General features: G+C 40.7%; 1 protein-coding gene across 1 annotated transcript in view; it reads left to right on the forward strand.

Annotated features, from left to right (window-relative positions):
• The window catches only part of LOC145450963 (4-galactosyl-N-acetylglucosaminide 3-alpha-L-fucosyltransferase FUT5-like), a 263,546-nt gene that overhangs the window by 95,573 nt on the left and 144,768 nt on the right, over positions 1–23,205 (forward strand). The window lies entirely within an intron of this gene.

The following is a 23,205-nucleotide window of genomic DNA, read 5'->3' on the forward strand; positions in this document are numbered from 1 at the left end:
AAGGTACTGAAGACTGAAGTCTTGAGTTGTTTCACAGTATGGTTGACAGAGCTTTGTAGCAGGTGGAACAGGTTGAAAATCCTCATCTTGGAAATATAAGATTAGCGAGAGATGATTTTTTCGAGCACTGTAACTATACGCTCCTTGCTGCAACGATGTAATTTAACAACGAGAAGTATAGTTTCGATGCCATTTTCCACTGTGGCAGGCAGTAAACCTCGATAGGTCGCATCGTAGTATGCGAACGAAGCATGCAGAAAAATCTACACATGGTATGTGGAACGGACATATCGTGGCTGCTCGATCCCCTTGGTCTGCGTTAGTTGAATTAACACACTTGGAGTGATATGCAGATATTTGGGTATCACTCGTTCGTGCAAATACTCCCATAAAATTCGCCGTTCGCATGGCTGCAATTCGAGAGATATCGAAGAGGTTTCGCTGCACGCGTCTGTCAATCAAACACTTCCGTCTATATTAGCTGCGTGAATCTGCGACATTGATATTGATGTTTTGAGTCACGATACCTGAATACCATGTGTGCTGCATGCAGCTATTTATTCAATAAACTGCTGTATACGCAGCTCGCTCCGATGCTTGTAAATGTCGAAATCAAAAGTTTTTGTATTTCATTATGGTTTTGCTCTTTACCATCAACAAGTGGGGAACTAAATACTGAAAACTGATTATCACTTGTACTCTGACTCGGCCTCTCATATTATTACGTGGACTCTGATTTGACTTCACGACAAAGGAAAGGACGTGGTTTATTTTTGTCCTTGATGTTTTTGCGGCATATGCACCGACTAATGATATACAATATACATACACACGAATTGTGCATATGTACAATGTACATATGCACAGATCGTGTGTATATATATTGTCAGTGGCGGCTCGTCCTATAGGGCAACTGGGCCATTGCCCCACCTACAATTCTGTACAATAACAATTCTTTACCCTTTATAGACGCACAGCAATCTATATATACCGAAATCACAGCGAAAATCGCATTCTTCTTGTCCTTTCGCTTGAAAATGCCCATATATAGCGAAGTCTCTGCGAAAATCGAATTCTCTTCTGTGTTTTCGCTTTGCGAATGCCTAGCCGGGGCATGCCCCGGTAGCGCTCATAACAAGCTTTCACTGTCTATTCTCTCAAAGCCGCGCACAATAAAGAAACGGGGATCTACTCTCTTCTATTCATAAAATTACCGAGCAAGTGGGGCAACATAGCCCTGTCGCCCCTGAGGTGTGATGTAACAATCGGATCTATATCTGAACTCGGTTACCGTCATATACGTTTAGTCGACCTTTGCTGGTATAGGTCGATTTTGCTGGTGTTTCACACCATGATAATTCTTGAAACTTGGTATGTTATGTCGTGATGGTGGTATTTAACACTGCCCCAAGTTTCAGGGTTTCTACTTAGAGATTAGGGTAGTAATTCCGTTTCCGAAGTTGTAGAGTGTGCTGATCAGTCATGTATCGCAAACAGATTTTACTCAAAAGCCGGTTTAGGCATCCATTGATTTTGACGATGTTCCATACCGAGATCGGTCATGACATTTGGCACGGTAAGTCTTAATGTTAGTATCGAACGCTGTACCAAGTTTTAGGCTTGTCACTGAACTATGTTAGTGGTAATTTCGTTTCCTAAGTCTACTGAGAGCTGACTCGTCATTTATCGCTAACAGATTTTACGCAAAGCCGTTATTGGTCTCTATTGATTTTAACGATGCTCCTTACCTAGATCCGTCATGAGCATTTGCACGGTATGTCTTGATTTTAGTCTCGAACGCTGTGCCAAGTCTCAAGGTTGACACTCAATGATTAGGGCAGTAATTTCGTTATCAAGATCGAGTATGGTAGAGATGTGCGCTGATCTGACACTTTAGCCTACCAAACGCATTGCGGATTTCACGCAAAAGCCGGTGTATCTGTGCTAACGTTAACTGTGTTCCATACTGAGATATGTGATGAGATGATGATATCATGAAACAGTTTACTATCATTCTCGGTTTGCATTCAAATATTTGCTTTCATTTTATATTCTCCAATGTCAATTTCACCGCGAAATAGTGGCCTTCAAGCCATTTGCTTACAACCCCCTGTCAAGCGCAATAGCTATTTCGTTTTCGATGGCGGCTAACAGCTGAGCAGTGAGTACTTGACCAGCCTATTCTTCAGTAAATTTTACGCAGAATTCGGTGTTGGTCTGCTCGTATTAATTTTGACAGTGTACCATACCGAAAAGGGTCATGGGCTACTTCTCGATGACGTCATGTAACAGTGTACTAACTTTACGGCTTTCAACCACGTATTTATTCGGTACTATATTTTCCAAACGCGACTTCGCAGCAGACATACAGACAGTAAGCCGTATGTGTCGTCTCCGGTTTCAAGGCCAAAATCTCCTATGCTGTACCGAGACCGAATTTCCGAGGCTGCTATCCTTAGTTCTTCAGAATGATGTTTTGGATTCAATATGACAGGTCCAATCTATGAGATAATAATTGCGTATGTGTCCGAACTCGTTGACCTTTCCAGTTAGGCATACAAATCCCTCGAGTTATAGTATTTTCTATTTCTGCAGATAATTAGTCAGGTCAAGTGCGAACATGAACCGTGTTGAATCTTTGTTCCGTACGCCGTTTACGCAGATACCACACTTCAAGTCACAGCTCACCGGCAGACCTCTCGCGGCGGCGACACATACGTTAAAATCACTGTTGTCGGAAAACTCACGTTACCGTACCATCATTAACCCTTTGTAATCGGCCGGCCTGCTGACCAAAATTTTACTGCATACACAAAAAAGACGATAAAATGTCATCCATGTGACGCCCAATATATTGCCGTAAACCTGAAGTAGCCGCCTAGCGGTCTGAGATACTCTTACGGCTTAGACGCCAGAGGGAATAGCGGTGTGCGAGAAAATGTTCTCGATTTCTTGAAAATAAAATACAATTTTGTTCTTCTGTATCTCCTGACGTCATACTTAGGCCCTCTCTTGGTATATGACCACCTGATTGCGCTCCGCATGAATCTCTACGTTCCAACGAGACATTACACGCTACTATAGCGCTTCATAGCCCAGCGCTACTATCTTCGAAAGGTGGACAACTGGACATGATAACCACGAATCACGCGGCCGCCGCCGATAAGTAATTGATTACGTAATCGCGTAATCTCGCGGAAGGCAATTCACTTCCAATTCTACATAACATAGTAACTATCGTATATATCCCCATGCTATTGAAGTGGTATCAACCACTGGCGTAGCAGCATGTGCTGCCGCCCCTGGCTCTCTTGAAAATGCCGCCCCCCTAGGTAAACCGCATCAAATTTCGACATAGATTGATGTTCAAGTAATCTTGTCAATAGGAATAATTTCAAATAATATGCCGCTTCTCAGCCTCACCGTCTCGACGTTAATGACGCCAAAAATAATAACAAGAAATAGCGAACGAATGTATTGTACAAATAGAAAATCAATGGCCGCCTCAAAGCAAAAGCAGCGATAATATCCTCAAATTCAAGTTTTTGAACGTAGTCTCTTTCTAGCTATTTCGGAGTGATTCCATCGCCATGTTAACATATTAATTCGTGTTTTCGGAATCACCGCGACACTAGCTTTCGATTGAGACCTGTTTGATTAAATTTTAGCTGACGGGACGCCAGCTATAGGACTACCAAGCACTCTTCTTTTAGCCGGCTGTCTACACGCCGCGCGAGATAGTGTAATGGTGATGCGTCCGGCTTCTTGATCGGTAGGTTGTGGGCCCGATCCCCGGCCGGGTCAGACCGAAGACTCGAAAACTGGTATCCGCGGTTATCCCGCTAGACGCCCAGCAATCACGGAGGAGAAAAAAAACGGGGTGCAGACTAGATGACCTTACTATAAAGTCCTTATCGCATCTCCGTCTTCAAACCATCACGATGATGCAGGCATCTCTCTCACTGTGCAGCCTCATTTTGCCGCCCCCTTGGAGCCTGCCGCCCCTGGCGCAGAGCCAGAACCGCCAGGTGGCTGCTACGCCACTGGTATCAACCCCAGTGGCTTGTTATATGTAACTTGCAACTGCATAACGGATTCGTAAGTATACACATATTGGCTTATTCGACAGTGCCCAGTGCCCATATACGCTCGAGAAGTCATTTCATGTGATACATTATTGCCTTATTTCACATCAATTTGAACTGTATTCTACACGGCTAATGTTCCATGTATGATCAACAGTATACTCATAGAAGCCAACAGTAACTTCGTGTGCCATCTAAACAGATATATAACTGCCTTTATATGATGTTGTTATTACAGGCTCTTGTACCAAAATAGCCTAACGCTCACGCTTATTTGCGTAGTGTTAGGGCTGGTGTCGGCTTTGTTATACAATACTAAACCCCATGATAGGGATATTGATGAATATGCCAGGATAATGGCCAACCATATGTACAATTTGCAATTGCCTGAAGCAATTGTACATCGGTTTGAAGCCGCAACGAGTCGGATGAACTTACGCAGCCATGATTTTCACGTAATAAGGTATTGCGTTCTTTCACGTCGATTTGAAACATCTCTACGTGCTAATCTTCGATATAAGGACTTTCATAGAATAGTATGACCAACAAGTCATAGAAGATAACTGTAATTGGTTATATGACGACTAGAACGGAAGATACAATGGTTTATATTCCAGGCGTTCATTCACTAGAATATCATTACAAATTCAATTTTCCGGGAAACGTTTTTGCGTGTTCAATCTGCATTTCCAGCAGGATATACATTGATATAATAGGTTGTGCATGGTCTTATGTATGCGTATTCATAATAGTTATCCATATAAATCGATTGTTACAGTTTAGAAAGTAATGCAGGTCGAGCTATCTTAGAATAAATAACGACTCCTCCGTATTAAACAATCGCGGACCAGTATACTGGTCCACCGGTCGCAAAGGGTTAAGTTACTTGTTTACGTTCGAAAACGCCATTGTGACGTCATCTTGATAAAAAGTCGCTTGCAGCCCTTGCCCCACCGCCCGATATTGTCACGAGCCGCCACTGTATATTGTATATCATTAGTCGTAATGCGCATATGCCGCTGGACAAGGAAGGTACAGATATAGCCTTGTACTGCTTTCCAAGTCTTGAACCACTCCTCCATACTATCCCAGTAATGCATGAGCATGAGCTTATTGGGATATCGTCTATTGGTACTGGTACTTGAAAATACGACCAGAAACTTCTAAATGTGAGGAAAATTAGTATAATAGGAATGCCAACCACTCGATATCACTATACATAGTTATAAAAGTGGGTTTAACAAGACCTTAACTGGAAACTGAGCAGTCAACACAATGACTTGGACTCGGACTCGAGTCAAAACACCATGAATCGGACTCGAACCTCTGCTCGATGAATTGGACTCGGACTTGACTCGGTGGTGAATTGAAAATGACTCGAGTCAAAACTATAAAAGTTAGATTGACTTGTGACTCGGAGTCTTGTGACTTGGTTACAACCCTGAGAGCGACACTTCGATACTTTATCTACATTTTCATTATACAGGAATGGATAATGAATGATTCATACATTTTAGGATATTAAAGACTCCATGTTATAAAGAACTTGGAAGGATGTTTAGAGAGAAAGGCAATCTTTCATGTTAATTGCATAGTGGATAATTCGAGCTGTGTCACAATGAAACAATTTTCCATGCCATTGTTAATCATATGTTTGCCTGTATGTTTAATGGTTTTATGATAGTCATTTAAACGTCAATGTGGCATATAATTTTCGAAGTAAATTGGTAATACTGTTGGAGTCGGAGTTCTCATATGAAAATAGTCGGAGTCGGTACGTTTATAGACTCACGAGTTGGAATATTGAAATGTGTGGAGTCGGAGTTGGAGTCGATGGTAAAATTTACCGACTCCACAGCCCTGCTCCTACATGACTAAAAATCGTGATGTTCAAGTCAGGCTGATAATATTAGCAAACGTGAACGATTCCCGAATGCAGTTATCATCATAGAGCGAACTCACCGGCTTAAGAAATTCTCTCATGCACTTTGCGAGTTTATGGTACGCCGATCCAGCCATCGATAGTATAGGACGAAGTGGCACGTCTGATTTTCGGAAGACCATACATTCGTGGACAGAGGGACGACCTGATTTTATCATACGTCGCCGATGAGATCTTTCCCGCCTTTTTCAAGGTTGGGAGTGCGCGTTTCGATTTTCGCATTGCTATATCATGCCGGGCCGATGGCGTGAAATTTCGTTCGATCGTTGAGAATGGTATTCGTGTAGGAAATGTTGTTTTGCTCAAAATTATAACCACGGATCCTTTATCAGATTTAGTAATATTATTCTTCATTGACCTGATACAACGATAGCAATCCTTGTTCATCAAAATATCACTCCGTCTATAGGCGTACCGCAAAATCCATTAGAGAGAGAGAGATATGGTATTCTTTTTCGCCTGCACCATCGAGATGCTTTGACGACGGATATGCGATACGGCCTTTATACGGGTAAGGTCATGTAGTCTGCTACCCCGGTTTTTTCTCCTCCATGCTATCCGTGATTGCTGAGCGCCTAGCAGGATAGCCGCGGATATCGAGTCTTTGGTGGTCTGACCCGGCCGGGGATCGAACCCACGACCTATACCGATCGAGAAGCCGGACGCACAACCATTACACTATCTCGCTTAGTTTTGTATGATAACACAAACTCCTCTGTATCATTGAATAGTTGGATAAGTTTGTAATCACTTTCTTACCTCACAACGATTTATTACCAAACCTGTTAGCGATGAGTAATTTGATGTTGCGTGAGTTCTTATTAGCCATGATCTTTTCTTTGCGTGAATTGATCTTTGCCATGTATCGACAAAAACGAATGAGATCAAAAAACGACAATTGCGCACAATGACGAAGTGTTGCACCGAGTGATATATTACTCTCTATTTCATCAGGAAGAAATGCTAGTACAGAATGGGAGTGAACATTGTATATCAACAATCGTGTCACAAAATATGACGTCAACGGCACGAAATTTCGAATAATCGGAGCGGGGAGAGCGCTTGGCGCTTAGCCCTCCTTTTTAGGAATTTTTCCCGTTTTTCTAGAAAAAATGTTCAATGCCATCAAAAACTGGACTTCGACGCAGCGAACGCCAGTGTTAGAAAGACAATCAACGAAAAGTACTACGCCGCGACGGGTAAATTGCGAGTAGATATGAGAAAGATTACCGTTAAAAAAATTATTCTACACCACTAAAATGTGGTAAAATCGAGTAATTCGAGAGTCGATTCGGAAAGATGACGACCGTTGTTATTTTTAGTCAACACACTACTATTGGTCGAAATTTTGTCAAAATAACCAGTTTTTTTCCGGTAGCCTACTTGAGCTTTCAGAATTTCTGAAAAGTGTCCTCTTTCGAATCGCAAAATATGGTAACCCTATATAAACTCAAATGGGTAGCCGATTCAGTTGACGACGTGGCTCTTTAGCTCTTTACGAAAATAGAAATTTTAATCTGCTCATGGCCCTGGAACCCCCCAAAATCAGCCTCGAATTTTGGATTGTGATGGAGTTATGCATTGTGACACAATGCTGTCTGGCTCTTGCTGCTGAGCTGCACCCTCGTTTTGCCAGATAGCATTGTTGCGTCACAATCCAAAATTTGAGGCTGATTTTGCGGGGCTCCCCAGCTAAGACAAAATGATCGATACCAATGCAAATATGAGTGAACTTTCCAAACACCATTCAGTTGCCGCGATGCAAGTGCTATTTCGCTTGGTTGTCATGACAATTTCGTTCGTTAAAGTGGTGGCAACCGATTCGGGGGGCAATGGGGTATCAAATCATATAGTGTTACGGTACGGAGGATCACACCTCCTTTTTCAAGAAATCCCAAATGCACCCTGGGGACACCCGAAAGTCCTCCTTTTTCGCAATTTGTCCTACTTTAGAACCTTGAGAGCCAGGCGATCGTATAGAGACAATTTAAATGGCGTAATGTACGTGAAATCTGGATTCGGACGGCATGGTAGACTATACTTAGGGCGGAGATCATAAAGTTGTATTATCGCGTTCATCGGGATTTAACATTCCATGATCAAGGAAACCGGTTGATCGCAGCGCATAAAGTTAGTTTTAATCTCAAGATTTAACAAACTCGAACAAACTACATATAAGCAGTGTTGGGATCAAGTCACTACCTTCGAGTCACGAGTCATCTCGAGTCATTGCACATTTTGACTCGAGTCAAGTCAAGTCAATTGATTTTCAAAGGTGACTCGAGTCAAGTCAAGTCACTCGTTTTTTGGAGATGACTCGAGTCAAGTCGAGTCAAGTCAAGTCAAGTCACGAGTCAAGTCAGGATTCGAGTCAAATTGAATTTTCGAAGTATATGTGATGATCCAAAGTCATTACATTTTGCTAGCAGTGTGTAGGATAGATTAATTGGCCATTTATCTTGAATCAAATGACGATTATAAAGTTAAATATTGATGCAAAAAGGTGTTGTATCGCTCACGCACACGTAGAACTGATAATAAAATACGTGAGTAACTGTATAGCTACATGCTACAGTCTGATTTTATCGAATACGAAGCCTCAAGAAGTTGCACAAATTGATGTGGTACAATAGGCACTACCCACCTACACCTCCGTGCGAATGTAAAGGCATAAACTATATTCGTTCGATTTAAATCATACAAGAGTGTTGGTAAAGGTGAGCACTGCACAATGTAAGCACTAAGCTGCCTAAGAAACAGAGATACGATGCGATTAGATAAATCTACTGCTACTACGACAACGTAGGTGGTTTCGTAAGCGGTCAATTTATTTGTGTTGTAACAATGGATGATCAGTGAAACTTACAATTATTAAAGACTGGTTGCTCTCACAAGTGACAGCGGCGTATCGCTAACAACCAAAACATACATAATATAGGGTTATTTAGTCGACACCGTTTACTTAATGACTTGAAATTGACTCGTGAATTTTGCTCCGAGTCACGAGTCAATCCGCATTTCTGAGGCGTCGAGTCAAGTCACGTCAAGTCATTTTTGCAAAGTGACTCGAGTCAAGTCAAGTCATACGAAAAAGGTGACTCGAGTCTGACTCGAGTCAAGTCATGACTCGAGTCATCCCAACACTGCATATAACTATATAGTTATCTATAAAAACTGCGTAAAGTGCGTAACATTCCAAAGCGCAAATATTTCCGATAATGATCGTGAGGATTGTCTTCTAGTCAGTACTTCCAAACCCTTTCAGTTCGCGACCAACTTTTACCGCAATGTTTCATTGTGCGACCCGCTATGAGATATGACCGAACATAAGAAAACATAATTCAACGTACAATGAGTCGTGTGAGTGATGAGTTAAATTAGACGCCCACAAGTGAAATTTCGCGACATTCAATCAAACGTAACAATGCTATACTTTCGTTTTACTTGCCGGCAAAATGTCCTCTTTTTGTGTTTTGAAAATATGGTAGGCCTAGTTCGAATGACCATAGCCTGATTGGCTGAGCCGTGTAGGCCGATATATCAATCTATAGAAAGCGAGAGCATAGCGGAGGAGGACGAAATTGATTCGATAAATACAAGCTCTGGATCATTTCATCGATCATCCACCGTTCGCGGTGATGAGCGACACTTCGTCTTTAAACCATCAATTACGACGATTCCGCATTTTGGCAATGCTATAATAAAGAGCAAAAAATAGTTTCAATAGTTGCGCGCTTATCCGAAAGGACATATTTTTGTATCAATACACATGAGTCAATTGCCAATGTTACAATGGATATCGAATCGCAATCGCAATTAGGACTACCGACGTCTACATTACTGACAATCAGAAGAAAATGAACATGTTTTAAATAATGGCGATTAACCGCAATATGCATCTATAATGCAAAACTCGTCCCTATTCGACCCCTTCTACTGTTTTGTTACAATATTTGTTTGCCAAGGAGGTAATTTGATTGATTGACTTCACGAAGTCGTTCGACTCCTTTCTTTTCACCGCATTGCAATTTTTGTAGCATCTTGAATTGATAAAAAGTGACCAGAAAAATGATTAATATGTTCCTCTACTATTATATCTATCAAAAACCTTTATATTACTGTCGGAGAACTCGTCTGGCGTCAGTCAGTGTATGACGGAGGCAGTGTAGTCGGGATGAGAATTTAGAGGCCCAGGCTAGTTATATATCTTGCTCCATTCGATATATCTTGGAAATGTCCTTATGTTCTCTTGAATTGGCACAAATAGCCAGTGTCATATTAGCGTAAGGTACAATGAAATGTGTGAATTTTGTATGTGACACTAGAGCAAGGGGATTAAAGTTTGGCTTAGAGATGGGTTGGGGTTGGGATAAATTGCCTACTAGGCTACTCGGCAACCGACACATTTATAGCTAACAATCTCAAAAATAATTATTAGTCTGTTGTAGTAGCTGCAGCGTTAAACCGTTCAATACGGCAGGCAAGTTTTATATATTTCTGCTTGAGAACATATATTATGTCAAGTTGATGATGCTTTCCAAACTTATTTAAAAAAAAATCGGAATATTTCAAGAAGTGATCATGGATTTGGTTACTGACGGGACGAAAACGTTACGCGTGTACCAGGTATATCAAGTAGTTCTTAAGCAATGGTAATCATCAAATAGATACCCATAACCAAGTTCATGTTAATGATTAGACGGCATATATCCCACAATGTTTCGTGGCCTTTCTTGATTGAGGACGTCTCATATATTTTCCGAAAGAGTTAAGAGCCTTCTCCATAAAAGTAGAAGGTTGAGATATTTACGGATATGTTACTGATAATATTTCATATCGAATCTTGTTTCATATTGTAATAAATCGTGTACAAATTGCTACGCAATAAAATGCTGCTTTTTCTTGTTCTCAACGAGAACACGGAATCTTGAAGCGGTATTATTTGTCGAAATGCCACGCGTTGTCGTCCTTGCCGTACAATCCATATCGCTTGTTTGTTTTCATGGCATCCTATAGCTCCTAGAGATATCTTGTAGCAAAATGCATGAATGCAGCTACGATTTTATCAACACACAAGATACACTTCTTCAAAATAGATTCACTTATTTATCCTGCTTGTTTTATATAATCTTTGTCAACACGAATAACATACCAATCCAAGTAAAATTGTGGCCCAAACCCGGCCAATAATGGCCAACAAAATGAGATTGCAAGAGATAAGATTTCGATAGTTTGAGGTTGCATCTAAAATCACTTCTACTCGTGCTGATGAGTAAATTTTATCGTCTCTACTTCTTCTTGGGCAGTTTTCTTGACTGCTTTGACCGCCACTGTTTATTTGGTGTACGTTGCGTGTTCTAATCCGTTCGGAAATTTTCTGGAAATAGTAGTTTCTGCGGGTTAGTTGATCCAGAATTTCGTATGTCGGCTTGTTTCTATACGTCAATATACGATCACATATTAAGAGGGCTATAGGCTGAAGGCGATGAGGTAATGGCCAAAGTCAGGTCTAGTTTCGGGCACTATCTTGACCTTGGAAGTAATTTCGGGTTGAATCATGCCGAATGATTGATCGACTCATAAACGATGTGACAATTGTACTTTTTATCGAGCTCAAATCAGATTGTCGTTACAGTCTTCCGGTTCGTACGGTCTCAAACCTAACGGGTTCGAGTCCAACTCAAGTCCAAGTCACAATGTTCCGATTCACGAATCAATCCTACTTTTGTAGTTTTGAATCGAGTCATGTCGGTTATTTTGAATTCAGCACCGCGTCAAGTCCGAGTCGGGAAGAAAAGGGTTGAATTCGAGTCATAGTGCTGAGACTAGGGTTGTATTTAAAACAAATGGTGTTTAAAAACACTTTGTTTGAAACATGTCTTAAACAGTGTTTTAAATGAAGGCCTTTTAAAAAAAATTGTCTTTTTTTTCAAGTTAGCAAATTATGCTATAATTATGTAAATACTTTCCAAACAACATGTTGTATGAGCCTACGGACAATTACTACCCGATATAGCCGACGCATATCGATATGGGATGGTTGGAACCCGCCAAATAGTCGGTTCCACAATAATAGTACAGATATCTCGCCAAACGGGCTATATTTACCCTATATTTTCAATTGTCAATGTCAGTCCAGTGTGACGTCACGATTGAATATTGGTGACGTCATGGCTTTAAAAAAACAAAAAACAAAACAATAAATAACATGTTTTAAATTAGGGCCTTGTTTTAAACCTGTTTGTTTTAAATTAATTTGTGATTGAAATGCAACCCTAGTTGAAACTCGAGCCCGAGTCCAAGTCATTGTGTTCACTGTTCAGTTTCGAGTTCAAGTCATGTCCAATCCAATTACTATACTTGGGTGATATCGAATGCCTAGCATTCACAATATTGGTGGTAATATTCCACACTTTTACCAGTTTCTGATATTATTTTACAAATACCAGTACTGAAAGATGAAATGGAAATATGACATAGTGTGGTTACATTTACATTAATTTGAAGTTCCTATCAAATGCCTGTCTTAGCCGCCCGAGTCTCGAGTCATATGACTCTAGTGCAAGCCGAGTCAATACACAACTTGGTTCTGATCGAGTCGAGCCAGTTTCCATATTTAAGAAAATGACTCGAGTCAAGTCGAGTCACCAAAAATCGCGACTCGAGTCATTACAACCCTGCAATGTAACACATCGTTTTCACCTCTGTGATTGGCGATACATCTTTATATTGATGCTTTATGCGAATATTCGGCTACCTAATAGAGTGATATAGACATATAGTAACTATTGTATGTTTATATGGACGATGTATCCGTCGGCCAAAACAGGCATTTCATTGCCATTCGAAGAATAGTAGGTACCGCATTATTGGTGTCTCGACAATATCAGCATCGGTAATTGAAAAATAGTGCCGGGAACTGTATTTTATCTGCTTGAATAAAAAAATTAGAGTGAGAAAAAAATGAATGCGAGGCATTCGATTCGATATCAACCAACATATTGTAAAAAATTGTGTTGAACATGACTTGAACTGGATGCTGAATTGGCTGGGACTTGACTCGGTGTTGAATTGAAAATTACTCGGCTTGACTCGAGTCAAACCCATAATAATGATGCATAGCTCAATTTGCAGCTTTTGACAGTCCATGAGAACGAATTAAGACTGTTTTCAAAACTACTTACGTTCTTGAGTAGATTTAAGGTCAGTCTATTCTACTTCTACTTCAAGTAGTTTTAGGTGGCTTATGGAAGAAGTACTTCTACACGTACTTCAGTAGATTTTTTCGTCGCTACTTCTACTTCTACTTGAGTAGCTTACTTGACTACTTTGACCACCTCTGACGGATTTCCACGTCTATTCGCTATAACCCTTGAAAATGCGCTGAAACCAAAGAGGGGCCCACCGGCAAAACCCACCACTGCCAGCACCTATCTTTGTGGAAATGGATTTCCGGCACTTGTTCATATCAAATCGAAGGCGCGGATTCTAGAGACACAACCACGATATTTCAAGAAATGCAGTTTCAAAATTTACTTTGAAATAATAAAAGTCAACCATATTTCTATATAAATAGTATGATGTTATTTTCAAGAAAACGTCATTCTGTTGCTGTTTATCACTAGCCTACTGATATCATCTGCACAAGACAGATGATGATTGCACGATAATTGAGATAAATTTGAACTAAAGCTTCGGGGGGTCCGCGACAGTCCAAAAGGGGTCTGCGAAGACAAAAAGGTTGAGAACCACTGTTATAGGCAGTGGTCCCCTCTTTGGTTTAAGCGCTTTTTTCAAGGATTATAGCGGAACATGGAAATCCGTGTACCAATCAAGAAGATGATTCTGTACATATGGGCCATCATCAAATCTTTGCATTTGTTAAAAAAGTCTCATGTCCCGATAATCATCAAGTCATGCCGTGTTATGGTGTCGTATACTCATGACCTAATTCCATCCCATATGGCGCACTAATATTAAGTTGGTATTAATAGATGCGAAAGGGGGTCTGTGTGGCGGAGCCCCCCAGAAGCTGCGATTACACACTTATATGGAGGCCCCTGTAAGTCCTTCCCAGCCCCCCCCCATATCGTAGGGTCACCGCTGGTTATAGTCCATGTAACATGCGACTCCAAGAAGTGTGCCAGAACGATCAGCAGCGAGAAAACCTTGGCCGAAAAGGACTGCCCTTGTGCTGACAGAAAACTTCGATTTAATATATACATATATGTTTATTTGTGGATAGGCGCCTAAATGGCTGGTGCCGAATGTTCCTGTCCTGGCAGTATGAGCCCCACAAGACAAATACCATCCCACAAGGAAAATTATTTTCCAGTAAAGAAATACTAATTTGAAATCGTGTACGTCTTTTAGTTTAGTAAGTTTGGGCGATTTCAATATCTTTTGACATAGCAGATAGGAGGTCGTGAAATAGCATCATGTAACGGAGCCATTATACCGACGCGCAGGGCATGATATGGAATTGGAATTTTCCATTCTCCATACCCGCCCAGTCGTTCCATACCACACTTGACAATTTTCCATACCATAGCAACATTCTTCCATACCATATTTGATACTTTTCCATACTTTCGCAACTTGCCCAACCTCTCAAATGATATTCTATTTTGGATATGTGGAAATGTTGGGCGTTTTAATTCTAATTATTTCAGATGATTATCCATTTAAACAGCCCTGATGCACCAATGATATCCCCAGTTTCTCTATATCACATGTCGTCAGCAATGGATTTTGCCTAATCATCGAAGACGGAACGTAAAATATATTGGCCTACACAGGGGATTATTTGGAAATCACATGTAAATCTATAGTGTGGTAACGGACTGCTAGCAGTAACATCATCTACAAAATTACATAAACCAAAGTTATTGTGAAATTATAAGATTAGTTCCCAACCCTTTTTTCTTTATTCCCCACAACTTGAAATCTCTATTTCCACCCTTTAAAATTGCTCCCTCCAATAAAATTTGGTAAGACTTTGTTTTGTAAAGACTTGCTATTGGTGAAAGTTGAGACCCCCAGAATTGAACAGCACCCAATGAAATGATTGAGCAGTGAACTGGTCACCGTAAACGCAATGTTGCGCCTCCGTCAAATGTATGTGTAAGCCGGCAGAAAAATAGGACGGGTGTGAAATATTTACATATGTAGCGAGGTAGCATCAATTTACATGTGTAAATGCCAAGCAATGCATGGGCCATATAAACTTCCTGCTGTTAGGTATAGGCCGCCATAAGCTACACAATCGCACGCTACATAACTCGAAAAGAAATATGTCATTTCATCTGTAACGAGTCCGGCTATGCTATCAATTAGCGAGTCCGCGATCTCCCTGATCACATATGATTGTTTTACCTGTGAGTCTATACCCGATCAGAAACCCCTAAATTACCCACCGGTTCGAAACCACTGCATTAGAATATATCTTAGAATATAAATTTACATCACTACTATCATTTTGGTACAGCGCATCAAATGTCCATCTTTTCCGCTAATCTGTGGGCCACGCATTAGATTCATTAGCCAAGATCAGGGTGTGCATTCTTTTATCAGAGGTAACCAAATTTCATGAAGTTTAATGCGTGTTAGAGGCCGGCATATCGTAACGTCGCTCCGAGACAAGCTACATATTTTTTAATTACAATGACGGTTATGTCAAATAGATATCGCGTGATGATCATCGTACCAAAGCGCGTATGATTTTTTCCAAGTTCAACAAATTGATAAAACATTCATGTTACTTTTACATTCTCAGAATCTACGATTTTAAAACTCCCTTGGTAGTTTACGGAGTGGAAGTTTACGATAAGCGAAATGCAAGTTGTAACGCGACAGCGGTCGAATATCATTCGTTTTTAAAATATTTAGATTTGATTTGATTTGAATACTCATTAATAATATTATTCTCCTCCATATGCACGTAGCGCTACTTTGTTGTCTTCCAATAGATGTCGACCGGGGTGGGTGGGTGAGTGAGTGATAAATCGCAATTTGAGATATCTACATAGACAGTGAGCGATTTTCTGAGGTATGCAATCAATTTGACAAATCGAAAGTAGGATCATTGTCATGATTCTGGAAAACTGCCAAAGTATGGATGTATGGAAAGAACATTCCATACCATACTTGGGAAATTTCCATACCATACCATACTTGCACTCTTCCATATTTCATACCAAAATCTCGTTCCATGCCATACCACACTTCCATACCATACCATACCATACCATACCATACCATAGCATGCCCTGCCGACGGGTACGCCCGAAGATGTTTAATTATTATTTAGGGGTCCTACATTTTCCGACACTCCTCACTCAGCTCTACCGGCAAATCTGATTACGTGAACAGAGAGAGGATAAAAATTGAAAGCAATATATAAGCAATTCCCGATGATATTTACCGATTCACTCATGTATTATCGATTTTTTTCGCGCTTGGCGCGTATAGGCGACACTGGCTCACTCACTAAACGGACGTCCAATGTAGTAGAGGCAACAAGGGAACAGTCTGGGGAGTGTGGGGGGAAGTTCGGGTTATCACCCTCAGGGGGGGGGTAAGACCGACGTTTTTTTTTGAGGGGGGGAGGCTGACGAAGTGCTGTTACGGTCCTGATTCTAACCCTACATTTCCGTAAAGTTATATAATAATGTATACATAATAATTAGAGACGACTAAGGCCATATTATGCCACAATGCTGAAGTGCATGCTGACTTTTTAAACATCATCTAATGTATCAACTGCAACAATCAAATGCTATAATAATTGCACATAATCAATATCTTTCGTCGCTTTGCCAACAATTTCGACGAGGATTCGGCTAGACCGGACAGATGTGTTCTTAAGAGTGAAACACCAGTTTCTATATATACTTGCGACAGACATTATTTCAAAAATAAGTTTTACAGTAGCCCTGTCGGGCTGATTCGTTTTTTATTACACAATAAGGATATCAAATCAGGATCGATTCCCTACGCCTGATAGATTTTTTTTACATTAAACATCGATACGTTCTTTATATCAATTTCGTTGATGTAAATAATTGAATGGTTGGCTAAGCACAACACACTGACTGATCTACAAGTATGGTGTTTCGTTCTTGCTATTGTGTGATTGCGGGCAAAGCTCATAGCAAAGAGTCACTAAAGTTTCGCAAACGGAAAGCTGAATATTCCGAGCTAGCAATTTTTGAAATTGGACAGGTGAATGCTCGTTTAGTGCTGAATCTCTTTTCATGCTGCCAGCGCCATGCTGAGAGTAGTCCGAAGTTGAAATACGAAGAATTTCAACCAAAGACGTTGTATTGACGTGAAAAACTGTAATACACGAAAAAGGTTCACAGTGCAGAACCTACCAAGGTTCGTTTGTGAACGCGAATCCCATAGATTTCAGAGGTTCACACCCTTCGAACGCAGAACGCGAACGTGAACCTCGCGTTCACACCGTCTCTAGTATATATACTACATACAAATACATCATACTCCACAGCAGATATTCGTTGACTTCCCATAGCTAAGAAGTCGGGGTATTCGAGTACGCGTGAAAGGGGGGGGGGGGGTGGTTCATCAACCTGTGTGGTCCCACGATCAAACGAAGTACTGTTGCGGTCCTCGTTATAGTCCACGTACTAGCAACAGGGCCGGAAAGCTAAATACTTTAATTGTACTTTCGTGAGAGCAATATGATATTTTTCGAAACGTCTGGCAAACAACACACTCGATTGCAGACAACGATGAAAGTGTGAATTGTTTATTGATAACATTCAATTGACTTTCTACTCAATTCTGAAATTCTTCGGCGGTATCAGATGCCCGCCTGTAAGCTATATCCAACAGTCGGGTATGTGGATGGTTATGTATGTAATTTGAATATATATGTACTTGCGAATGTCACATCTAAAGAGACTTCAATTCTCACGATGATTAGGAGGAAAATGTCGATTTGAAATCTGTGTTGTAACTTGTAATACAGGCTGCAGATTGTCTACTTTCGCCCGATATATCAATGCATCGTGCAATCTAAGATTTCCAAGGCGAATTTGAGAGGGATAACGGTTGTTGATGCGACAATACCTGTGCTTTTGCAACTGTACAAACTCTTTAGAATTTTGAAACATGGCTCAGATCCTCTAGTAAAAGAAAACAGGATATCCTATCTTGACTTCACAGAGACTTGTACCAGCTACCACAAGAATATTGCTTCTGGTCTGGCTGTTATGAAAATTCGTTGAAGAAGTTGGTAGCAGTATTCATAATTAATAATAAGCGAGTTCGATGTAATATTGAAAATTGTAGGATGCAGTGCTGGGATCAAGTCACTACCTTCGAATCACGAGTCATGTCGAGTCATTGCAGATTTTGACTCGAGTCAAGTCAAGTCACTCGATTTTCAAAGGTGACTCGAGTCAAGTCAAGTCACCCGATTTTTGGAGGTGACTCGAGTCAAGTCGAGTCAAGTCAAGTCAAGTCACGAGTCCAGTCACTAGTCGAGTCAAGTTGAATTTTCGAAGTACGATACATGAATCAAGGTCATTGCATTTTGCTAACTGTTTTAAATACAGATGGAGTCCCCATATGTTCTGAATCGAGGAACGAATAAAGAGTTGATTATGCAGCATGCAAGAAGGCGCTCTATCGCTTATGCATACGTAGAACGGTCAAACTACGCAATTATAGCGGTATAGCGTCAGTCTATATATAACAGGGGTGGGAAAACTGCGACTCGCAAGCCGCATGCTGCTCTTTGAATCTTTGATTGAGGCTCTTCAATGAGTGTGCAATGTGCATTCGGTGATAATGAACGTAAGCCACTGTGCCTTTTCCGTCAAGATTCGCCAATAATCACAAAGCTAGAATTGAAACGTCAATATAAAACCAAACACCAAAACTTTAAGTGCCACGAGTTACCCAAAAAAGACATATTTACGAATTATTATGATGACCGAGCTCCGCACAGTTTGATGTCAGTAGTATATATGATCGGTCGTGATTTGCGTGGGGCTCTTATGGGCGGAGTGGCATGGTGCCGAGAAACCGGGGGTGGCATGGTGCCATTGTGTCTTATGAGTGCGGCGACATGGTTACCTTTTCGGGTATAGGCTGCGGCGGCATGGTGCCGGGAAAACTCGTGGTGGCATGGTTACCTTTTCAGGTATAGGCGCGGCGGCATGGTGCGGTGAAAACCCGTGGTGGCATGGTTACCTTTTCAGGTACAGGCGCGGTGACATGGTGACCCTTCAGGTATACACTGTTGATGATTTGACTAACGTTGTGGGTATAGGCTGCGGTGGCATGGTGTTGAATATGTATTAGGTATGGTAAATAGTCACGCGATTGGTCCTTAGTCAATGTGTAGATCCCAAATTATCATATATGACCGATTTGAGGTAATCCCAACGTTTACGGTAAGTGCGACAATAAAATATCCTTATTCTTATGAGCGCGGCGATGATTCGTACTTCCGGGTATAGGCTGCGGTGGCATGTCGTACTTTCAGTAAAAAGGTGTGAAATAGTTTGCTAAATATATGTGAAAGATCGCTTTCGTGTCAACCCGGAATCCAGCGTGAGATAACCTCGTTGAACCATCAAGCGACCAACCTCGGTGCAAGTATCCATTACGTATGGATACCAGGGCATGTTGGCATCCCGGGAAATGAAATTGCAGACGGGCACGCAAAAGCGGCGGCAAGCGATGAATCGCCAGCTTCTGAATTCAATATAGACACACCAACAAAAGACGCAAGAGTTTTAATACTCGAGCATTATCGGCAACTTTGGAACAATGATTACATCCGTGACCATAAAGGAGCCTGCTATAAACAGCTTCAAAATACAATTTTTAACCGCCTCCCCGACACGAATAATCGTCATTATGATCGAATATTATTTCGTCTACGGTCAGGTCATTGCCGCCTTAATTCCCATTTATTCAAGATTGGGTGTGTCGACTCCCCCTTGTGTTCCTTATGCTGCGTCCCGGACACTGTTTCACATTTGCTAATGGAATGTCGTAAATTTGAATTTCATCGCCGCTTTTTGATTGCTCATTGTGCCAATGAAAACGTTGCTTTCTCTGTACAAAATCTATTGACCCTCAATTGCCTAACTATACCAGTTATAGAATTTATTCTCTCCTGCGAATTATTTCTTTGATCTCTTTGCTTTTCTCCGATTGCCTCATTGAACGTATACTGAGCGTGGCGCAAATAACCATCATCGGTTGAAAGCGCCACTTGTTTTCCATAATAATAATAATAATAATAAGTTTGCTAAATCTATGAATCACTTGCAAGGTAATATTTTGGTAATTAGTTTACCACAGAGCCGGCGTAGACGGCGATTCGAATACCAACAATAGCCACGTTCACAAAGTAACATTTCAAAAAGGTGTGAAATATTTGTAAAATCCTACGAGCGCTCACATGATAATACCTCAGACATAGCCATCTCTCGTGGTTTGGTGTTACAGAGGTAGGAATCGCGCACAAGTAATATTTTGGTAATTAATTTGTCACAGAACCGGCGTAGACGGCGATTCCAATACCATCAATAGCCGCGTTCACAAACTAACACTTCAAAAAGGTGTGAAATAGGTTGAAAATCCCGCGATCGCTGACAAGATAACACCTCAGACATAGCGATCACTCGTGACTTTCTGTTACAAACATACCGATCGCTCACAATGTAATATTTTGGTAGTCAGTATGTTACAGAACCGGATTTCACTGACAAGATTTAATAAGTAACGAATAACAGACCCGTCGCAGACGGTGATTCGAATACCGACAAATTCTCACTTATTTCTGATCCAACACTAATCCTTTGCGAAGTTGACGCTTATTCAAAAAGGTGTGAAATAATTGTAAAACCCTACGTCGCTGACAGGATAATGCATCAGACATAGCGATCGAGTTATAGCACGGTGTCGGAATCCATTCGCGAGATGTTCTATGGGTAAATTGAGATAATCCGAAACGAAATATTTTGACTTTGGGGTAGTGTGAATTGAAATAGGATTGACAAACATGACTGCCAACTTTCCTCCAGTCCCATTTCGATATTATACGCACATTGAATTGAAACAAGCCCCTCTCTGAATCTAGACACCCAGCGAGGCCCCGGTCAAGTTCGACTCGTCATAACTTTCAAATACGTTCTCGGGTTATTCGTACGTTCCACGCCGCTGTTTTCACACTTATAGAATCAATACCAACTATCTCCGCGCGTCAAGAATACCCAGAGAATATTTAATCACTGTATTAATTTATCAACTTGAAATCAAACTCTTAACAAAACCACATATCTTATCATTTGCCAACTCCAGCATCACCAAAAAAAATATCAGGCGTCGGAATCCATTCGCGGGATGTACTAAAGGTAAATTCAGATAATCCAAAATGAACTATCTCGACTTTGACATAGTCTGAATTGAAATAGATTGACAAACATAACTACCAACTTTCACCCAGTCACATTTCGAAATTATACGCACATTGATTTGAAACAAGTAATGAAACCTTACAACTCTATTCACGACTGAGTTTTCCGTTTGTCAAATAGAGTTTCAGTAATAATATCACTATGCTATCGCGATATTTTAATGTGTTACTACTCACAATCGAGTCAATCAATGAAATAGCACCGGTTGTAAATATTTCTAACTTGACAACCACTTGTGCATACCGCGATCGAGTTGCGACGCGATGAGTTAAATCGGAATATTTCAATCTATTTGTCGAAACCTTCAACAAGCTATCTGGTTATTTTTTGTTGCAATTGAGTTAACGGAAATAGTATTACGTCACGACATTTTAACATCTTACCATACTCCAAAGAGTCAACAAGGAAAAACCTTGTCAAGTAAATCCGTTTGTAACTCACCCAATCAACTCAACAGTATCCGTATGGAAAGTAGACAAGATTACGCGAGTACTTACAATCGCTACAATCTAAAATCCATAGCAAGTTCGGTTGTAGTCATATACGGCCAACTCGTCTTTTTTGTTCAACTTTAAAAGTAATTACTACTCGGTATACTCTGTAACATAAAGTAATTACTACTCGGTGCACGCAACTTGAGATTAACATATGTTGAGAATATACGAGATTTGAAAGTCTGACCAACGTAGTTAAGAATTCATTTCTTACGATCAAACGTCGGTGTTACATTGAAAGTTATCATACTGTAAACATAAGGATAGACACGCATCGATTTGACATATGTAATAGTTGATCATGACTTGATTATTAAATTATTCACGTTAATTAGACCCGGCGTTGTGCTGAAGGTTATTATGACACAACAAACTTTTCAGTACCGTTGTTATTAACATATTGAGTTGTAAAACTATGCGTGTCTGAAATGTTCTTGATTGGAAAATTATTCCACCTTGGTACAAATCACTCTGCGTATCGCGGATAGCAGAAAATATTTTACAAATGTAATTGTTTCCAGTTACCAAGACTAAAGATGAAACAACAATTTCGTTTGCTGGTTAACAACCGGTACAATACATTATCGTCAGAATCTGTGACAGTGAATTGAAACATACGAACCTTACACAGTATGAAAAAATCACTTTGGACTCCGGGCGGCGTCATTTAATCCGTGTTAAACTCTGTTCACACTCTCTGTTGAATGCGTGAAATGTAAAACATTACGAGGTTACACTCTAAGACTTTGATCAGCAAACAAGTAAATAGAGCAGTGGCGGCTCGTCCTATAGGGCAACTGGGGCATTGCCCCGCCTAAAATTCTGTTCAATAACAATTTAACCATTTATAGACGCACAACGCTCAATATATATCGAGATCACAGCGAAACCCGCGTTCTTCTTGTGCTTTCGCTTGCAAATGCCCATACATAGCGAAGTCTCCGCGAAAATCGAATTCTCTTCTGTGTTTTCGCTTTGTGAATGCCTAGCCGGGGCTTGCCCCGGTAGCGCTCATAACAAGCTTTCACTATCTATTCTCTCAAAGCTGCGCACAATTAAGAAACGTTGCTTTACTCTCTCCTATTCGTAAAATGGCCGAGCAACCGGGGCAAATAAGCTTGCTCGCCCCTAAGGTGTGATGTAACAATCGTATCTATATCTGAACTCGGATACCGTGATATGCGTTGAGTCGACCGTTGCTGGTACAGGTCGATTTTGATGGT

This window comes from Botryllus schlosseri, chromosome 11 (genome assembly GCF_051294905.1).
Source record: "Botryllus schlosseri isolate E-star chromosome 11, Bs_hap1, whole genome shotgun sequence".
In the NCBI taxonomy this organism is placed as follows: domain Eukaryota; kingdom Metazoa; phylum Chordata; class Ascidiacea; order Stolidobranchia; family Styelidae; genus Botryllus; species Botryllus schlosseri.